The sequence below is a fragment of the Cupressus sempervirens genome, chromosome 5 (assembly GCF_028749045.1).
Source record: "Cupressus sempervirens isolate cs-2001-9-10 chromosome 5, ASM2874904v1, whole genome shotgun sequence".
In the NCBI taxonomy this organism is placed as follows: domain Eukaryota; kingdom Viridiplantae; phylum Streptophyta; class Pinopsida; order Cupressales; family Cupressaceae; genus Cupressus; species Cupressus sempervirens.
Genome location: NC_143122.1, coordinates 661223892 through 661231054, shown reverse-complemented (window position 1 = coordinate 661231054; position 7163 = coordinate 661223892). Strand labels below are relative to the sequence as shown.

The 7163-nt window shown below is 34.4% G+C and overlaps 1 pseudogene; it reads left to right on the top strand.

Annotated features, from left to right (window-relative positions):
- Positions 1-2084: 2084 nt before the first annotated feature.
- On the top strand, positions 2085-2579 carry LOC149557635 (pathogenesis-related protein PR-1 pseudogene; annotated as a pseudogene).
- Positions 2580-7163: the final 4584 nt, after the last annotated feature.

The following is a 7163-nucleotide window of genomic DNA, read 5'->3' as shown; positions in this document are numbered from 1 at the left end:
AAATTTTTTGACACCACATTGATTTTGAATATATAAATATTCCAAAATATCATAGCCCCTAAAGTAATATTTTACAATCTAAGATCACGAATTTCATACCATCACACCTCATTAGGGAAAATAACTTTTTTTCGCAAGAAACGAGTGGAACCTTACTCAACAAAAATATCTTCATCCCCTACAAAGTTATAGAAGAGGGTTTAAATTTTCTTCATAGTAGAATTTAGCAAATTCATGGAAATCATATGATAGGTATAGATAACGGGACAAACTAATCTCCATAAAAAATGTACCAAAGACAAAACAAAGTAAAATTTTTTTTTCCCAGATTCATGAAAACATAGTGATTTTTTTCCTATTTTTATTATTATTTTCGACTACAAACTATGCAGATCACAAAGATCAAATGCTGAAATTTAAAAAAAAAACAATGATGTTTTTGATCTTTTGAAAATTGGTCAACTGTACAGTTTTGACGGAGGATGGCTGCATCCATAGATAACACAAATAACTACTCTCATAATTGTGATTTTCCCAACAAGGGTGAGTCACTTACCATTTCAAGATGAAACTTTAATAAAAATAACCAATACTTTATTAACAAACCATTTGTTATCTATATTTAGAAAAAACATAGATATTATAGCTAACAACTTCCCGAATGTGAATAACAACAATATATTGAGATGATTATAATGTATTAAATGATTGTAGAATGATTTTATATATGTAAGAAATCCCCAAAAATATACTTAAGTTTCATTATGTTATAGAAAAGTACAATATTAGAATATTCATTAATTAATTTAATCCATAATTACTTTTTACAAATTTATGGTACCTATTAAACTTATATAATTAATTTTTTTATGAATAGTACTTTTCTATTAACAAAAAAATACTAAGATTGCAATTCACAAAAAAGGGTCGGGGGATATAAGATCACCCTGTGAGAGGTCACACAGCCAAAGCTGGAAACATTAACTATTCATCCAGAAAAACATATAAAGCAACCCTCAAGTGGTTAAAGCAGTTCCTATTGAGGGAGGTGGCTCGTCTTTATCATGTAAACCCCAATCATCCCTGGGATTGGGAGGCGAACTAGGATTAGTCCAACTGTCAACAATAGTATTAGGAGCATCAATGGCCTAGTCAGCATCCTTCATATTAGGCTGACGAGGTGAAATGGCTAGTTCCAAGCAAAAAAGCTATTTTCCAGAAACCACTCGCCGAGCGCCTGGAGGTGGAGCCATGGACCAGCCAGTGCCACCATAGGGCGGGGAAACCGAGTGGTGCCTCCATTCATCATTGCCACTAGTGGGAGAGCAGTGGTGGGAAACCTACAAACACGGAGTATGCAAGCGACGACTTGAAGAGTTGTGGCGACCTCTAGGCGTCGAGGTATCAAACGAGGCATTGAAATCTTTATATAAATATTATCTAATTAAGCCAATTTGTTTATTTATTACTTAATATACATCCAAAGCGATGCGTTATTTTGACAAAAAGGCTGCCGCGATTTTATTACATGCTTAAAATTCTAATTGAATTCAATTTTTGTTGTGCTAGAATTTGAAATGAAGCAAAAAATTTAAAAATGTGCTCGTTTGCTTTTTAGTTTTTCGAGTACACGTGTTATACTTTGATGTCAGTTTTGGGATTTTTGCGAGTGCCTAAAGCGACACAGATTTCAATAATAGGTACGTTTATGTGCCCGTTAGTTTCGGTGGCCATATTTTAAAAATGTCGCCTACATAACGGTAAACACGGTGTTTTCCTGACTGAATTAAATGTCTTAAAAGCACGTCAGATTTTAAATCCCAAAACTTGTGATCGAAGTGACGCTCTCGCAAGGCCGTTAGCAGCATCAAGTGTATTTGTATTTGCCCGACAACTGAAGCCATCAAAACTCCAAGCGATAAGGATTACTATTTACACGATACCTGTATTTGACTCGTTTTGCACCTCTATTTAAGAAGGTTGCTGTTTCAAAGCATTGCCACAACTCAATCTCTCATAAGAAGAAGCCCCCCAGTTGTGATCGATTCTTATGATTGTTAGATTACATGAGTTATATTGTGTCAAGAATGAGTCGAGTTTCCCAAATGTTGCTGGTACTGTTGGTGGTGGGGTTATTAAGCCACGTACAAGGCTTCACCAATTCGCAGGCCATTGCTGACTTCATTGAGCCTCAGAATGTGGCCAGAAAAGCAGTAGGAGCTCCACCTCTTAAATGGAATAACACAGTGGCCGCTTTTGCTCGGAATTATGCGAGAAAGAGAAGAAATGACTGCCTTCTTCAGCATTCAGTAGGATCGCCCTACGGTGAAAACATCTTCCTGGGGTAAGGCCCAAATTGGACACGTCGACAGGCAATGAATGCTTGGATTGATGAGAGGAAGTGGTATGTTCATGATACTAACACTTGCACAGGCTCAGATTGCACACACTATACTCAGATGGTGTGGGCGACAACAGAAAGTGTTGGGTGTTCAGTTATAAAATGTAAGAGCAATGACACATGGGTCATACGCAGCTATGATCCCCCGGGCAATTATATTGCCGCTAGACCTTATTAATGAGCTGACCGTAGCCAGTATATATAAGTTTGTTGTTTAGAAGTGGCTAATAATATTGTTTGAAATAGCATACTGATTAACAAATAGAAAAAGAGCTGCAGAGCAGCATAGTTCCTGCGAAGCGTTGGTATGACAGTTTAGAAGTTTAGGAAGATAGGGGAAGAGGATCGATGTCTTGCAATATAGTAAACTGTAATTGTCGAAAGCACAGAGTGATATAGTAATAAGATAGTCAATATTTTAATTATAGAACAGAGTGTGAACCACTTCATATGAACTTGAATACAAGAACAAGCTGTTTTTCTTTGTCCATGTTAAAACAAACAAGTAATGAGACAGCATGAATAAATTTTCCATGCAATCAAACACTTACAAGAACAAATAAGCACCTAGAAGAACAAATACACTCGATTTCAAAGAATAGGGATCAAATTTAGAAGAATATGAATAATAACACTGCATTAATGCTTTTCACTTCCTATCGCCACATATAATAATATGAAAGAATGGATTTGGCTAATATCAAATATGATTGAAGATGAAAATGTTATAGATCAAACCTTGGCTCAAAGAAAATTTTACTTAAAAATCTAGATGATAATAATAGAAACATCATAGTAAATTTATTATAAAATTTGTTTTCAGAACTTGGGTGATTTGAGACTCAAAGGTTGTTTTAACCTCTAGAATGTGAAATTATGCAATAAAAACAATGCTAAAAACCTACACCAACACATTATTTTGAAAAACTATCAAAAGTATTGTAGTAAATTATATCCTGATCAAAAGTTGATGTAAATTCATTTCGACAATTAAAAAAATATATAATTAAGTTATAAAAAAAAGATAATCAAGTTATTGCTCTTATTCTATAATAATTCAAAATGAAACAAAAAAGTATCAACACAATTTCTTCCTACATAAGAGGCAAAATTGTCACAAATTTTTAATTTAGGTGAAGAGATGGAATTAGAAATTTGCGCTATACATACTTCAATGTTTCTCTATTCCCTGACTTTTCAAACAAGATAATTAGAATGACAATGAAATAATGAAAAAAAAAAAACACTAGTAGCGAATAAAACATTGATGATAAAAATTAAAAGTCATTTGACCTACAACTACACCACAAATAATTGTTGGCTACAACTTTTGCAATGTATTCAAAAGTATAGGAAACATGGTTGAATTTGTTGACATAAATTAATTATCTTAGATATGGTCGGCACAGACCAGCCGCCCACCACAGACCAAGGAGAAATTTATGCATGTGTCCAATACAAACCAACCAGTCAATCACCGTCCATCTCAACTGTCCACCACCATTAATATTGCAGCTAACTTTCAACTATAGTGTAAACAACATTTATTATGTATTTGTCTATAAATATAATGGACTGGCCCTGTGTTCAGCAGAGCCCATTTTCTGGGTTTCTCCATGGCTTCTCCTCTCTATGGCTTTCTCTCTTGTTTGGTTTCTTTGTTGTGTTGTGCTATAATTTTTGTCATGGTATCAGAGCTTATGGTAAATGATCTGAAAGTCTTGAGAGAGCAATGAGTGAAATATTGTGATTGAAAGATGTGGAGTGAAAGATTGTGATACAATTGCTAGAGTCTTGTGTAGAAGGCTGCTATTGTGAGAAGGCTGCCCATTACAAAGTTGAATTGAAAATTGGTGAATATTAATTTGTTAAGTGAGCTAAAGAGCAAAAAAGTGCTGTAAGGAAGTTGTCTCTGGAAGATTCTTGATAAGTAGTGAAAAATATTGTTGTTGTGAGAAGCTTGGAGTTTGTGTGTTTCTTAGGGTATGCCTCAGATTATTTATTGTAGTCAAAAGAGAGTTGTGCATTGTTGCTGATTTGAATAAAGATCAGAAAAGTGTTAAAATGTCTAGAGAGCAAGAAGAATTTGAAGGAGTGTTGAGTTGAAGTGTTGGTTGCCCCTTGATCATTAGTGGCTTGTGGAGTACCTCTATGCAAGCGGGAGTGCCAGTGTGCATACACATTTCTTGTGAAAAAATAAAAAAATGTGTGAGAGTATTTGATTGAGTTGTTATAAAGAAAGATGAACAACATTTGAATGGTAATTTTGTGATGGTACAACGTGGTCTTAGCATGATGCATTCTAAGAAGAACAAGTCAAGAGATTGTTAAAGAGAAAAAGAGAAGCCATGAAAAGAAGGAAGCTAAAATTGAAGGTGAAAGCTAATTTTGTTATTATTAATAGTACTTTATTATGTATTTTTATTATAAGTCATTTGTAGGAGTTAGCATTCATTATGAAAAGAGATGGCATGCTAGAATTGTTGTCATGGTGCAAAGGTCTGTTTGTGTGCTGTTAGGATAAATGTATTGGGATTGGAAGTGAGAATTTGTTTGTCTAATTGTGAAGGATATGATGTTTTTGATAGTGGTCATGTAATAGAAGTTGATTGCATTGATATCCCCCAATCAAGTGATGAAAATTGAATTAGTGATGATTTTTAATGGGCTATGTGAATGTATGGGGTGCATTATCGGTTGTGCCCGACACCCCAAATGTTTTTGGTTTGCAATATTGATGAACCATGTATGTGAAAAGGATTCCTATAGAATTGGCGAGTATAGCGGCTGGGTACCCATGTATCTCGGTAGATGGATTTCTTTTTATATGGACTCAATAATTTGTTTGATGCAGGTACAAAAGAGTAGGACCTAGAGTGATGATAGTTTCTCCGTAGTGATGATTCGTGGTCATTAGAACCAGTAAGTGCTTGGTTTGTGGTAATCCAAAACCACTTGAGTGTTTGAAGTTTGTGGTGATCTTAAAACCACTTGTGTGATGCTTGAGAAGTTTGTGGTGAACTTAAAACCACTTTGATATTGCATCGGTTATGGGTAATCCGTACAAAACCTAGAGTGATTATGATGGGAGAAACAAGATGAGTGAAAGCATTTGATAATTGATTGTAAATAGGTACCTAACAAGGCTTAAGGCCAGGACCCATCGTTTCTAGATTATGGGGGGATACTTGAAATCTTTTGATAATTAATTTAGGGGGGATGTTGACATAAATTAATTATCTTAGATATGGTCGACACAGACCAGCCGCCCACCACAAACCAAGGAGAAATTTTTGCATGTGTCCAATACAAATCAACCAATCAATCACCATCCATCTCAACTGTCCACCACCATTAATATTGCAGCTAACTTTCTACTATAGTGTAAACAACATTTATTATGTATTTGTCTATAAATATAATGGACTGGCCCTGTGTTCAGCAGAGCCCATTTTCTGGGTTTCTCCATGGCTTCTCCTCTCTATGGCTTTCTCTCTTGTTTGGTTTATTTGTTGTGTTGTGCTGTAATTTTTGTCAGAATTGTGTTGTTGGCTGCAGTTTGAATGCAACAAACTACACATGGAGACAAAAATCATCCAAAAAAATTGAACCATTGAATGCCTTCTATCCCAAGACTAGCAACTAAGAGCTTAGACATAAGATAATCAACATAGATCTCAAATAATTGTGATTTTTAGGGCTTAGTTATAGGCTGATTTTGTTAAAGTGCTTGTAATGTGTTTAATTGGAGGAGAATGAACTATAGCAACAGAGTCAACTTCATCAAGTAAAATCTCTTTCAAAACTTATTCAAAAGTATGATTCAATAGTAGAAAACACCACACTCTAAATGTATGGGGGCAAATGTAGTTGAATGAGAAATCAATTTTTCATATTCTAGTTACTACTTTTGATATCACAATGATGGTTTTTAGGCTAAGGAAAGAAAGTAATAAGTGAAAGAAACAATCTAATAGTGGGTTTGTCCACTCGTTTTGCTATCTTTTTCTGATGTGTGATGTTTCTGATACCTTAGACCTCATTCATAGGTCTGTTATTTTTTCTATGCAATATTCATTTATGTGACTCTTAGAATCATTATTAAGCCTTCCTTTTTTTGTTTGATTGCTTTAAGTTTTCCGGTTTGTTTAATCTACTAGTTTCATCATATCAATTCCTATTTGTTGAAAATTTAGAGAAGTATTCTTGTTATTTAACAAGACTCTGCTTGTGGGAGGGAATGAAGAGTTGTGTTAGATTGAGGTCAATAATCATGCTCCCTATTGGCATGAGTCATAACCTTTTGACTATTTGATGTTTTATATGTATTGATTTATTCTTTAGAATCATATGGTTTTAGCTAGGGAGATTTAGGGCTTAAATGTTAATCGACATTTCTAAAGTGAACTTCTTTCAATCAAGGTCTGTGATAGCTTCAAAATGCCTTTAGAATTACACCACATTCTTGAGAAGCCATCCATCGGAGAAATGTTAGAAAATAAAAAAGAGAATATATGTAGTACCCTTTGGAGGTGCTCTATATCCTACATATGGCTACTTTGCACTTGTATTTTAGTTAATATTACTTTTGACTCTTGAGGATTCTTTGCAACATTGTATTGTTTTTGTTCTCTATCCAACACTAAATTGAAAAACTCTAAGCATTCATCTATAGTTATTTGCTATTTAAAATGAATGTTGTGGCATGATGATTTATTGAAGGTATCATGTTCTCCATTTATAGATAGTACAAAGTAGCCAA